This window comes from Hydractinia symbiolongicarpus, chromosome 14, assembly GCF_029227915.1.
Source record: "Hydractinia symbiolongicarpus strain clone_291-10 chromosome 14, HSymV2.1, whole genome shotgun sequence".
Taxonomy (NCBI): domain Eukaryota; kingdom Metazoa; phylum Cnidaria; class Hydrozoa; order Anthoathecata; family Hydractiniidae; genus Hydractinia; species Hydractinia symbiolongicarpus.
Window position 1 is genome coordinate 17108085 of NC_079888.1, and position 12014 is coordinate 17120098.

The 12014-nt window shown below is 37.3% G+C and overlaps 1 protein-coding gene and 21 non-coding genes across 22 annotated transcripts in view; 1 reads left to right on the forward strand and 21 right to left on the reverse strand.

Annotated features, from left to right (window-relative positions):
* The window catches only part of LOC130625230 (piggyBac transposable element-derived protein 1-like), a 104455-nt gene that overhangs the window by 45059 nt on the left and 47382 nt on the right, over positions 1–12014 (forward strand). The gene's annotated exons all lie outside the window — the stretch shown is intronic.
* Trnar-ucu (transfer RNA arginine (anticodon UCU)) lies at positions 47–120 on the reverse strand. Its single transcript has one exon. It is a non-coding gene; the product is annotated as a tRNA-Arg (tRNA).
* On the reverse strand, positions 553–626 carry Trnar-ucu (transfer RNA arginine (anticodon UCU)). The gene has a single exon. It is a non-coding gene; the product is annotated as a tRNA-Arg (tRNA).
* On the reverse strand, positions 1567–1640 carry Trnar-ucu (transfer RNA arginine (anticodon UCU)). The gene has a single exon. It is a non-coding gene; the product is annotated as a tRNA-Arg (tRNA).
* Trnar-ucu (transfer RNA arginine (anticodon UCU)) lies at positions 2577–2650 on the reverse strand. The gene has a single exon. It is a non-coding gene; the product is annotated as a tRNA-Arg (tRNA).
* Trnar-ucu (transfer RNA arginine (anticodon UCU)) lies at positions 3083–3156 on the reverse strand. Its single transcript has one exon. It is a non-coding gene; the product is annotated as a tRNA-Arg (tRNA).
* Positions 3589–3662, reverse strand: Trnar-ucu (transfer RNA arginine (anticodon UCU)). The gene has a single exon. It is a non-coding gene; the product is annotated as a tRNA-Arg (tRNA).
* Trnar-ucu (transfer RNA arginine (anticodon UCU)) lies at positions 4095–4168 on the reverse strand. The gene has a single exon. It is a non-coding gene; the product is annotated as a tRNA-Arg (tRNA).
* Positions 4600–4673, reverse strand: Trnar-ucu (transfer RNA arginine (anticodon UCU)). Its single transcript has one exon. It is a non-coding gene; the product is annotated as a tRNA-Arg (tRNA).
* Positions 5110–5183, reverse strand: Trnar-ucu (transfer RNA arginine (anticodon UCU)). Its single transcript has one exon. It is a non-coding gene; the product is annotated as a tRNA-Arg (tRNA).
* On the reverse strand, positions 5615–5688 carry Trnas-acu (transfer RNA serine (anticodon ACU)). The gene has a single exon. It is a non-coding gene; the product is annotated as a tRNA-Ser (tRNA).
* Positions 6121–6194, reverse strand: Trnar-ucu (transfer RNA arginine (anticodon UCU)). Its single transcript has one exon. It is a non-coding gene; the product is annotated as a tRNA-Arg (tRNA).
* Trnar-ucu (transfer RNA arginine (anticodon UCU)) lies at positions 6631–6704 on the reverse strand. Its single transcript has one exon. It is a non-coding gene; the product is annotated as a tRNA-Arg (tRNA).
* Positions 7137–7210, reverse strand: Trnar-ucu (transfer RNA arginine (anticodon UCU)). Its single transcript has one exon. It is a non-coding gene; the product is annotated as a tRNA-Arg (tRNA).
* On the reverse strand, positions 7643–7716 carry Trnar-ucu (transfer RNA arginine (anticodon UCU)). The gene has a single exon. It is a non-coding gene; the product is annotated as a tRNA-Arg (tRNA).
* Trnar-ucu (transfer RNA arginine (anticodon UCU)) lies at positions 8148–8221 on the reverse strand. The gene has a single exon. It is a non-coding gene; the product is annotated as a tRNA-Arg (tRNA).
* Positions 8653–8726, reverse strand: Trnas-acu (transfer RNA serine (anticodon ACU)). The gene has a single exon. It is a non-coding gene; the product is annotated as a tRNA-Ser (tRNA).
* Positions 9158–9231, reverse strand: Trnar-ucu (transfer RNA arginine (anticodon UCU)). Its single transcript has one exon. It is a non-coding gene; the product is annotated as a tRNA-Arg (tRNA).
* On the reverse strand, positions 9664–9737 carry Trnar-ucu (transfer RNA arginine (anticodon UCU)). Its single transcript has one exon. It is a non-coding gene; the product is annotated as a tRNA-Arg (tRNA).
* Positions 10634–10707, reverse strand: Trnar-ucu (transfer RNA arginine (anticodon UCU)). Its single transcript has one exon. It is a non-coding gene; the product is annotated as a tRNA-Arg (tRNA).
* On the reverse strand, positions 11144–11217 carry Trnar-ucu (transfer RNA arginine (anticodon UCU)). The gene has a single exon. It is a non-coding gene; the product is annotated as a tRNA-Arg (tRNA).
* Positions 11650–11723, reverse strand: Trnar-ucu (transfer RNA arginine (anticodon UCU)). The gene has a single exon. It is a non-coding gene; the product is annotated as a tRNA-Arg (tRNA).

Genomic DNA, 12014 nt, shown 5'->3' on the forward strand with positions numbered 1-12014 from the left:
GCGCAGCACCTTTGTTAAATAGCATTGGTAAGAAACTAGCAAAAGTCACCGCTGATGGGAGTCGAACCCACAACCTTTGAATTAGAAGTCCAACGCGCTAGTCCATTGCACCACAGCGGTACGGTTACTGATATTTGATAGGCACTGGAGCAATTTAACCCAACAAAATGTTTGCACATCTAGTAATCATTCGTTAACAGGATGGATATGTTAACAGTCGAGTGCAGCAAGCCAAAACAATATGTAGAGTAAAAATCTAAATGCTTTGTCAATAATAGATTGATGACACATTTTGTTTTGCTTTTTCTTTGATCAAGTGTTCTTGTGCAGAGAGAGTGGTTAGTACAAAGTAATTGCTGCAAGAAAATCTTTTAGTGAATCAGCATATGGAATGCCTTAAATGACTACGGAAATTCTATTAAATTCTACTTTGTTCGGCGTTATTAATCTTGGCGTCCCATTAAATGAACTTGGTTTTGATTAAACACATTGAATTCGGTTTGTTTGCGCAGCACCTTTGTTAAATAGCATTGGTAAGAAACTAGCAAAAATCACCGCTGATGGGAGTCGAACCCACAACCTTTGAATTAGAAGTCCAACGCGCTTGCCCATTGCGCCACAGCAGCACGGCTATATAAATATGATAGGCATTGCAGCGATTTAACCCAAGAAAATGGTTACACATCTAGTAACCATTCGGTAACATGATGGATATGTTAACACCCCAGTGCAGTAAGCCAAAACAATATGTTGAGTAAAAGTCTAAATGCTTTGTCAATATTTAATTGATGACCTATTTGGCTTTGCTTTTTCTTTGATCAAGTGTTCTTGTGCAGAGAGAGTGGTTAGTAGAAAGTAATTGCTACAAAAAAATCTTTTAGTGAATCAGCATATCGAATGCCTTACATGACTACGGATGTTCCAATAATTTCTATTATGTACTGCGTTATTACTCTTGGCTTCCCATTAAATGAATTTGGTTTGGATTTAAGGCATTGAACACGTTTGTTTGCTAAGCATCTCTGTGCAATAGCAAGGGTAAAAATCTTGGATGTATCACCGCTGATGGGAGTCGAACCCACAACCTTTGAATTAGAAGGCCAACGCGCTAGTCCATTGCGCCGCAGCGGCTCGGTAACTGATACTTGATAGGCATTGGAACAATTTAACCCAACAAAATGTTTACACATCTAGTAATCATTCGTTAACATGATGAATATGTTAACAGTCGAGTGCAGTAAGCCAAAACAATATGTAGAGTAAATATCTAAATACTTTGTCAATTTTAAATTGATGACCTATTTTGTTTTGCTTTTTCTTTGATCAAGTGCCCTTGCGCAGAGAGAGTAGCTACTAGAAAGTAATTACTGCAAATGAAAAAAACTTCTAGTGAATCAGCATATCAAATGCCTTACATGACTACGGATGTTCCATTAATTTCTATTATGTTCTGCGTTATTAATTTTGGCTTCCCATTGTATGAATTTGGTTTGGATTTAACACATTGAACACGTTTGTTTGCTAAGCATCTCTGTGCAATATCAAGGGTAAAAATCTAGCATAAATCACCGCTGATGGGAGTCGAACCCACAACATTTGAATTAGAAGTCCAACGCGCTAGTCCATTGCACCACAGCGGCACGGTTACTGATATTTGATAGGCATTGGAGCAATTTAACCCAACAAAATGTTTGCACATCTAGTAATCATTCGTTAACAGGATGGATATGTTAACAGTCGAGTGCAGCAAGCCAAAACAATATTTAGAGTAAAAATCTAAATGCTTTCTCAATAATAGATTGATGACCTATTTGGCTTTGCTTTTTCTTTGATCAAGTGTTCTTGTGCAGAGAGAGTGGTTAGTAGAAAGTAATTGCTGCAAAAAAATCTTTTAGTGAATCAGCATATCGATTGCCTTACATGACTACGGATGTGCCATTAATTTCTATTATGTTCTGCGTTATTACTCTTGGCTTCCCATTAAATGAAATTGGTTTGGATTTAACGCATTGAGCACGTATGTTTGCTAAGCATCTCTGTGCAATAGCAAGGGTAAAAATCTAGCATAAATCACCGCTGATGGAAGTCGAACCCACCCCCTTTGAATTAGAAGTCCCACGCGCTAGTCAATTGCGCCACAGCGGCACGGTTACTGATATTTGATAGGCATTGGAGCAATTTAACCCAACAAAATGTTTGCACATCTAGTAATCATTCGTTAACAGGATGGATATGTTAAAAGTCGAGTGCAGCAAGCCAAAACAATATGTAGAGTAAATATCTAAATGCTTTGTCAATAATAGATTGATGACCTATTTGGCTTTGCTTTTTCTTTGATCAAGTGTTCTTGTGCAGAGAGAGTGGTTAGTACAAAGTAATTGCTGCAAAAAAATCTTTTAGTGAATCAGCATATCAAATGCCTTACATGACTACGGATGTTCCAATAATTTCTATTATGTTCTGCGTTATTACTCTTGGCTTCCCATTGTATGAATTTGGTTTGGATTTAACACATTGAACACGTTTGTTTGCTAAGCATCTCTGTGCAATATCAAGGGTAAAAATCTAGCATAAATCACCGCTGATGGGAGTTGAACCCACAACCTTTGAATTAGAAGTCCAACGCGCTAGTCCATTGCGCCACAGCGGCACGGCTGTATAAATATGATAGGCATTGCAGCGATTTAACCCAAGAAAGTGGTTACATATCTAGTGATCATTCGTTAACAGGATGGATATGTTAACAGTCGAGTGCAGCAAGCCAAAACAATATGTAGAGTAAAAATCTAAATGCTTTGTCAATAATAGATTGATGACACATTTTGTTTTGCTTTTTCTTTGATCAAGTGTTTTTGTGCAGAGAAAGTGGTTAGTAGAAAGTAATTGGTGCAAAAAAATCTTTTAGTGAATCAGCATATGGAATGCCTTAAATGACTACGGAAATTCCATTAAATTCTATTTTGTTCGGCGTTATTAATCTTGGCGTCCCATTAAATGAACTTGGTTTTGATTAAACACATTGAATTCTGTTTGTTTGCGCAGCACCTTTGTTAAATAGCATTGGTAAGAAACTAGCAAAAATCACCGCTGATGGGAGTCGAACCCACAACCTTTGAATTAGAAGTCCAACGCGCTAATCCATTGCGCCACAGCGGCACGGCTGTATAAATATGATAGGCATTGCAGCGATTTAACCCAAGAAAATGGTTACACATCTAGTAACCATTCGGTAACATGATGGATATGTTAACAGTCGAGTGCGGTAAGCCAAAACAATATGTAGCGTAAATATCTAAAGACTTTGTCAATATTAAATTGATGACACATTTTGTTTTGCTTTTTCTTTGATCAAGTGTTCTTGTGCAGAGAGAGTGGTTAGTACAAAGTAATTGCTGCTAAAAAATCTTTTAGTGAATCAGCATATGGAATGCCTTAAATGACTACGGAAATTCCATTAAATTCTATTTTGTTCGGCGTTATTAATCTTGGCGTCCCATTAAATGAACTTGGTTTTGATTAAACACATTGAATTCTGTTTGTTTGCGCAGCACCTTTGTTAAATAGCATTGGTAAGAAACTAGCAAAAATCACCGCTGATGGGAGTCGAACCCACAACCTTTGAATTAGAAGTCCAACGCGCTAGTCCATTGCGCCACAGCGGCACGGCTATATAAATATGATAGGCATTGCAGCGATTTAACCCAAGAAAATGGTTACACATCTAGTGATCGTTCGGTAACATGATGGATATGTTAACAGTCGAGTGCAGTAAGCCAAAACAACATGTTGAGTAAAAGTCTAAATGCTTTGTCAATATTTAATTGATGACCTATTTGGCTTTGCTTTTTCTTTGATCAGGTGTTCTTGTGCAGAGAGAGTGGTTAGTAGAAATTAATTGCTGCAAAAAAATCTTTTAGTGAATCAGCATATGGAATGCCTTAAATGACTACGGAAATTCTATTAAATTCTACTTTTTTCGGCGTTAATAATCTTGGCGTCCCATTAAATGAACTTGGTTTTGATTAAACACAATGAATTCGGTTTGTTTGCGCAGCACCTTTGTTAAATAGCATTGGTAAGAAACTAGCAAAAATCACCGCTAATGGGAGTCGAACCCACAACTTTTGAATTAGAAGTCCAACGCGCTAGTCCATTGCGCCACAGCGGCACGGCTATATAAGTATGATAGGCATTGCAGCGATTTAACCCAAGAAAATGGTTACACATCTAGTAACCATTCGGTAACATGATGGATATGTTAACACCCGAGTGCAGTAAGCCAAAACAATATGTTGAGTAAAAGTCTAAATGCTTTGTCAATATTTAATTGATGACCTATTTGGCTTTGCTTTTTCTTTGATCAAGTGTTCTTGTGCAGAGAGAGTGGTTAGTAGAAAGTAATTGCTACAAAAAAATCTTTTAGTGAATCAGCATATCGAATGCCTTACATGACTACGGATGTTCCAATAATTTCTATTATGTACTGCGTTATTACTCTTGGCTTCCCATTAAATGAATTTGGTTAGGATTTAAGGCATTGAACATGTTTGTTTGCTAAGCATCTCTGTGCAATAGCAAGGGTAAAAATCTTGGATAAATCACTGCTGATGGGAGTCGAACCCACAACCTTTGAATTAGAAGTCCAACGCGCTAGTCCATTGCGCCGCAGCGGCACGGTTACTGATATTTGATAGGCATTGGAACAATTTAACCCAACAAAATGTTTGCACATCTAGTAATCATTCGTTAACATGATGAATATGTTAACAGTCGAGTGCAGTAAGCCAAAACAATATGTAGAGTAAATATCTAAATACTTTGTCAATTTTAAATTGATGACCTATTTTGTTTTGCTTTTTCTTTGATCAAGTGCCCTTGCGCAGAGAGAGTAGCTACTAGAAAGTAATTACTGCAAATGAAAAAAACTTCTAGTGAATCAGCATATGGAATGCCTTAAATGACTACGGAAATTCCATTAAATTCTACTTTGTTCTGCGTTATTAATCTTGGCGTCCCAGTAAATGGACTTGGTTTTGATTAAACACATTGAATACGGTTTGTTTGCGCAGCACCTTTGTTAAATAGCATTGGTAAGAAATTAGCAAAAATCACCGCTGATGGGAGTCGAACCCACAACCTTTGAATTAGAAGTCCAACGCGCTAGTCCATTGCGCCACAGCGGCACGGTTATTGATATTTCATAGGCATTGGAGCAATTTAACCCAAGAAAATGTTTGCACATCTAGTAATCATTCGTTAACATGATGAATATGTTAACAGTCGAGTGCAGCAAGCCAAAACAAGATGTAGAGTAAAAATCTAAATGCTTTGTCAATAATAGATTGATGACCTATTTGGCTTTTCTTTTCTTTGATCAAGTGTTCTTGTGCAGAGAGAGTGGTTAGTAGAAAGTAATTGCTGCAAAAAAATCTTTTAGTGAAGCAGCATATGGAATGCCTTAAATGACTACGGAAATTCCATTAAATTCTATTTTGTTCGGCGTTATTAATCTTGGCATCCCATTAAATGAACTTGGTTTTGATTAAACACATTGAATTCGGTTTGTTTGCGCAGCACCTTTGTTAAATAGCATTGGTAAGAAACTAGCAAAAATCACCGCTGATGGGAGTCGAACCCACAACCTTTGAATTAGTTGTCCAACGCGCTAGTCCATTGCACCACAGCGGCACGGTTACTGATATTTGATAAGCACTGGAGCAATTTAACCCAACAAAATGTTTGCACATCTAGTAATCATTCGTTAACAGGATGGATATGTTAACAGTCGAGTGCAGCAAGCCAAAACAATATGTAGAGTAAAAACCTAAATGCTTTGTCAATAATAGATTGATGACCTATTTGGCTTTGCTTTTTCTTTGATCAAGTGTTCTTGTGCAGAGAGAGTGGTTAGTAGAAAGTAATTGCTACGAAAAAATCTTTTAGTGAATCAGCATATCGAATGCCTTACATGACTACGGATGCTCCAATAATTTCTATTATGTACTGCGTTATTACTCTTGGCTTCCCATTAAATGAATTTGGTTTGGATTTAACGCATTGAATTCGGTTTGTTTGCGCAGTACCTTTGTTTAATAGCATTGGTAAGAAACTAGCAAAAATCACCGCTGATGGGAGTCGATCCCACAACCTTTGAATTAGAAGTCCAACGCGCTAGTCCATTGCGCCACAGCGGTACGGCTATATAAATATGATAGGCATTGCAGCGATTTAACCCAAGAGAATGGTTACACATCTAGTGATCATTCGTTAACAGGATGGATATGTTAACACCCGAGTGCAGTAAGCCAAAACAATATGTTGAGTAAAAGTCTAAATGCTTTGTCAATATTTAATTGATGACCTATTTGGCTTTGCTTTTTCTTTGATCAAGTGTTCTTGTGCAGAGAGTGTAGCTACTAGAAAGTAATTACTGCAAATGAAAAAAACTTCTAGTGAATCAGCATATGGAATGCCTTAAATGACTACGGAAATTCCATTAAATTCTACTTTGTTCTGCGTTATTAATCTTGGCGTCCCAGTAAATGGACTTGGTTTTGATTAAACACATTGAATACGGTTTGTTTGCGCAGCACCTTTGTTAAATAGCATTGGTAAGAAATTAGCAAAAATCACCGCTGATGGGAGTCGAACCCACAACCTTTGAATTAGAAGTCCAACGCGCTAGTCCATTGCGCCACAGCGGAACGGTTACTGATATTTGATAGGCATTGGAGCAATTTAACCCAACAAAATGTTTGCACATCTAGTAATCATTCGTTAACAGGATGGATATGCTAACAGTCGAGTGCAGCAAGCCAAAACAACATGTAGAGTAAAAATCTAAATGCTTTGTCAATAATAGATTGATGACCTATTTGGCTTTGCTTTTTCTTTGATCAAGTGTTCTTGTGCAGAGAGAGTGGTTAGTAGAAAGTAATTGCTGCAAAAAAATCTTTTAGTGAATCAGCATATCGAATGCCTTACATGACTACTGATGTTCCAATAATTTTTATTATGTACTGCGTTATTACTCTTGGCTTCCCATTAAATGAATTTGGTTTGGATTTAAGGCATTGAATTCGGTTTGTTTGCGCAGCACCTTTGTTAAATAGCATTGGTAAGAAACTAGCAAAAATCACCGCTGATGGGAGTCGAACCCACAACCTTTGAATTAGAAGTCCAACGCGCTAGTCCATTGCACCACAGCGGCACGGTTACTGATATTTGATAGGCACTGGAGCAATTTAACCCAACAAAATGTTTGCACATCTAGTAATCATTCGTTAACAGGATGGATATGTTAACAGTCGAGTGCAGCAAGCCAAAACAATATGTAGAGTAAAAATCTAAATGCTATGTCAATAATAGATTGATGACACATTTTGTTTTGCTTTTTCTTCGATGAAGTGTTCTTGTGCAGAGAGAGTGGTTAGTACAAAGTAATTGCTGCAAAAAAATCTTTTAGTGAATCAGCATATCGAATGCCTTACATGACTACGGATGTTCCAATAATTTCTATTATGTACTGCGTTATTACTCTTGGCTTCCCATTAAATGAATTTGGTTTGGATTTAAGGCATTGAATTCGGTATGTTTGCGCAGCACCTCTGTTAAATAGCATTGGTAAGAAACTACCAAAAATCACCGCTGATGGAAGTCGAACCCACAACCTTTGAATTAGAAGTCCAACGCGCTAGTCCATTGCACCACAGCGGCACGGTTAATGATATTTGATAGGCACTGGAGCAATTTAACCCAACAAAATGTTTGCACATCTAGTAATCATTCGTTAACAGGATGGATATGTTAACAGTCGAGTGCAGCAAGCCAAAACAATATGTAGAGTAAAAATCTAAATGCTTTGTCAATAATAGATTGATGACACATTTTGTTTTGCTTTTTCTTTGATCAAGTGTTCTTGTGCAGAGAGAGTGGTTAGTACAAAGTAATTGCTGCAAAAAAATCTTTTAGTGAATCAGCATATCAAATGCCTTACATGACTACGGATGTTCCAATAATTTCTATTATGTTCTGCGTTATTACTCTTGGCTTCCCATTGTATGAATTTGGTTTGGATTTAAGGCATTGAACACGTTTGTTTGCTAAGCATCTCTGTGCAATATCAAGGGTAAAAATCTAGCATAAATCACCGCTGATGGGAGTCGAACCCACAACCTTTGAATTAGAAGTCCAACGCGCTAGTCCATTGCACCACAGCGGCACGGTTACTGATATTTGATAGGCATTGGAGCAATTTAACCCAAAAAAATGTTGTACATCTAGTAATCATTCCTTAACAGGATGGATATGCTAACAGTCGAGTGCAGCAAGCCAAAACAACATGTAGAGTAAAAATCTAAATGCTTTGTCAATAAGAGATTGATGACCTATTTGGCTTTGCTTTTTCTTTGATCAAGTGTTCTTGTGCAAAGAGAGTGGTTAGTAGAAAGTAATTGCTGCAAAAAAATCTTTTAGTGAATCAGCATATGGAATGCCTTAAATGACTACGGAAATTCCATTAAATTCTATTTTGTTCGGCGTTATTAATCTTGGCGTCCCATTAAATGAACTTGGTTTTGATTAAACACATTGAATTCGGTTTGTTTGCGCAGCACCTTTGTTAAATAGCATTGGTAAGAAACTAGCAAAAATCACCGCTGATGGGAGTCGAACCCACAACCTTTGAATTAGTAGTACAACGCGCTAGTCCATTGCACCACAGCGGCACGGTTACTGATATTTGATAGGCACTGGAGCAATTTAACCCAACAAAATGTTTGCACATCTAGTAATCATTCGTTAACAGGATGGATATGTTAACAGTCGAGTGCAGCAAGCCAAAACAATATGTAGAGTAAAAATCTAAATGCTTTGTCAATAATAGATTGATGACCTATTTGGCTTTGCTTTTTCTTTGATCAAGTGTTCTTGTGCAGAGAGAGTGGTTAGTAGAAAGTAATTGCTACAAAAAAATCTTTTAGTGAATCAGCATATCAAATGCCTTACATGACTACGGATGTTCCAATAATTTCTATTATGTTCTGCGTTATTACTCTTGGCTTCCCATTGTATAAATTTGGTTTGGATTTAAGGCATTGAACACGTTTGTTTGCTAAGCATCTCTGTGCAATATCAAGGGTAAAAATCTAGCATAAATCACCGCTGATGGGAGTCGAACCCACAACCTTTGAATTAGAAGTCCAACGCGCTAGTCCATTGCGCCACAGCGGCACGGTTACTGATATTTGATAGGCATTGGAGCAATTTAACCCAACAAAATGTTTGCACATCTAGTAATCATTCGTTAACAGGATGGATATGCTAACAGTCGAGTGCAGCAAGCCAAAACAACATGTAGAGTAAAAATCTAAAAGCTTTGTCAATAATAGATTGATGACCTATTTGGCTTTGCTTTTTCTTTGATCAAGTGTTCTTGTGCAGGGAGAGTGGTTAGTAGAAAGTAATTGCTGCAAAAAACTCTTTTAGTGAATCAGCATATGGAATGCCTTAAATGACTACGGAAATTCCATTAAATTCTATTTTGATCGGCGTTATTAAACTTGGCGTCCCATTAAATGAACTTGGTTTTGATTAAACACATTGAATTCGGTTTGTTTGCGCAACACCTTTGTTAAATAGCATTGGTAAGAAATTAGCAAAAATCACCGCTGATGGGAGTCGAACCCACAACCTTTGAATTAGAAGTCCAACGCGCTAGTCCATTGCGCCACAGCGGCACGGTTATTGCTATTTCATAGGCATTGGAGCAATTTAACCCAAGAAAATGTTTGCACATCTAGTAATCATTCGTTAACATGATGAATATGTTAACAGTCGAGTGCGGTAAGCCAAAACAATATGTAGAGTAAATATCTAAATACTTTGTCAATATTAAATTGATGACACATTTTGTTTTGCTTTTTCTTTGATCAAGTGTTCTTGTGCAGAGAGAGTGGTTAGTACAAAGTAATTGCTGCAAAAAAATCTTTTAGTGAATCAGCATATCAAATGCCTTACATGACTACGGATGTTCAAATAATTTCTATTTTGTTCCGCGTTATTACTCTTGGCTTCCCATTGTATGATCTTGGTTTGGATTTAGGGTAAGGGTAAAAATCTAGCATAAATCACCGCTGATGGGAGTCGAACCCACAACCTTTGAATTAGAAGTCCAACGCGCTAGTCCATTGCTCCACAGCGGAACGGTTACTGATATTTGATAGGCATTGGAGCAATTTAACCCAACCAAATGTTTGCACATCTAGTAATCATTCGTTAACAGGATGGATATGCTAACAGTCGAGTGCAGCAAGCCAAAACAAGATGTAGAGTAAAAATCTAAATGCTTTGTCAATAATAGATTGATGACCTATTTGGCTTTTCTTTTCTTTGATCAAGTGTTCTTGTGCAGAGAGAGTGGTTAGTAGAAAGTAATTGCTGCAAAAAAATCTTTTAGTGAAGCAGCATATGGAATGCCTTAAATGACTACGGAAATTCCATTAAATTCTATTTTGTTCGGCGTTATTAATCTTGGCATCCCATTAAATGAACTTGGTTTTGATTAAACACATTGAATTCGGTTTGTTTGCGCAGCACCTTTGTTAAATAACATTGGTAAGAAACTAGCAAAAATCACCGCTGATGGGAGTCGATCCCACAACCTTTGAATTAGAAGTCCAACGCGCTAGTCCATTGCGCCACAGCGGTACGGCTATATAAATATGATAGGCATTGCAGCGATTTAACCCAAGAGAATGGTTACACATCTAGTGATCATTCGTTAACAGGATGGATATGTTAACACCCGAGTGCAGTAAGCCAAAACAATATGTTGAGTAAAAGTCTAAATGCTTTGTCAATATTTAATTGATGACCTATTTGGCTTTGCTTTTTCTTTGATCAAGTGTTCTTGTGCAGAGAGTGTAGCTACTAGAAAGTAATTACTGCAAATGAAAAAAACTTCTAGTGAATCAGCATATGGAATGCCTTAAATGACTACGGAAATTCCATTAAATTCTACTTTGTTCTGCGTTATTAATCTTGGCGTCCCAGTAAATGGACTTGGTTTTGATTAAACACATTGAATACGGTTTGTTTGCGCAGCACCTTTGTTAAATAGCATTGGTAAGAAATTAGCAAAAATCACCGCTGATGGGAGTCGAACCCACAACCTTTGAATTAGAAGTCCAACGCGCTAGTCCATTGCGCCACAGCGGAACGGTTACTGATATTTGATAGGCATTGGAGCAATTTAACCCAACAAAATGTTTGCACATCTAGTAATCATTCGTTAACAGGATGGATATGCTAACAGTCGAGTGCAGCAAGCCAAAACAACATGTAGAGTAAAAATCTAAATGCTTTGTCAATAATAGATTGATGACCTATTTGGCTTTGCTTTTTCTTTGATCAAGTGTTCTTGTGCAGAGAGAGTGGTTAGTAGAAAGTAATTGCTGCAAAAAAATCTTTTAGTGAATCAGCATATCGAATGCCTTACATGACTACTGATGTTCCAATAATTTTTATTATGTACTGCGTTATTACTCTTGGCTTCCCATTAAATGAATTTGGTTTGGATTTAAGGCATTGAATTCGGTTTGTTTGCGCAGCACCTTTGTTAAATAGCATTGGTAAGAAACTAGCAAAAATCACCGCTGATGGGAGTCGAACCCACAACCTTTGAATTAGAAGTCCAACGCGCTAGTCCATTGCACCACAGCGGCACGGTTACTGATATTTGATAGGCACTGGAGCAATTTAACCCAACAAAATGTTTGCACATCTAGTAATCATTCGTTAACAGGATGGATATGTTAACAGTCGAGTGCAGCAAGCCAAAACAATATGTAGAGTAAAAATCTAAATGCTTTGTCAATAATAGATTGATGACACATTTTGTTTTGCTTTTTCTTCGATCAAGTGTTCTTGTGCAGAGAGAGTGGTTAGTACAAAGTAATTGCTGCAAAAAAATCTTTTAGTGAATCAGCATATCAAATGCCTTACATGACTACGGA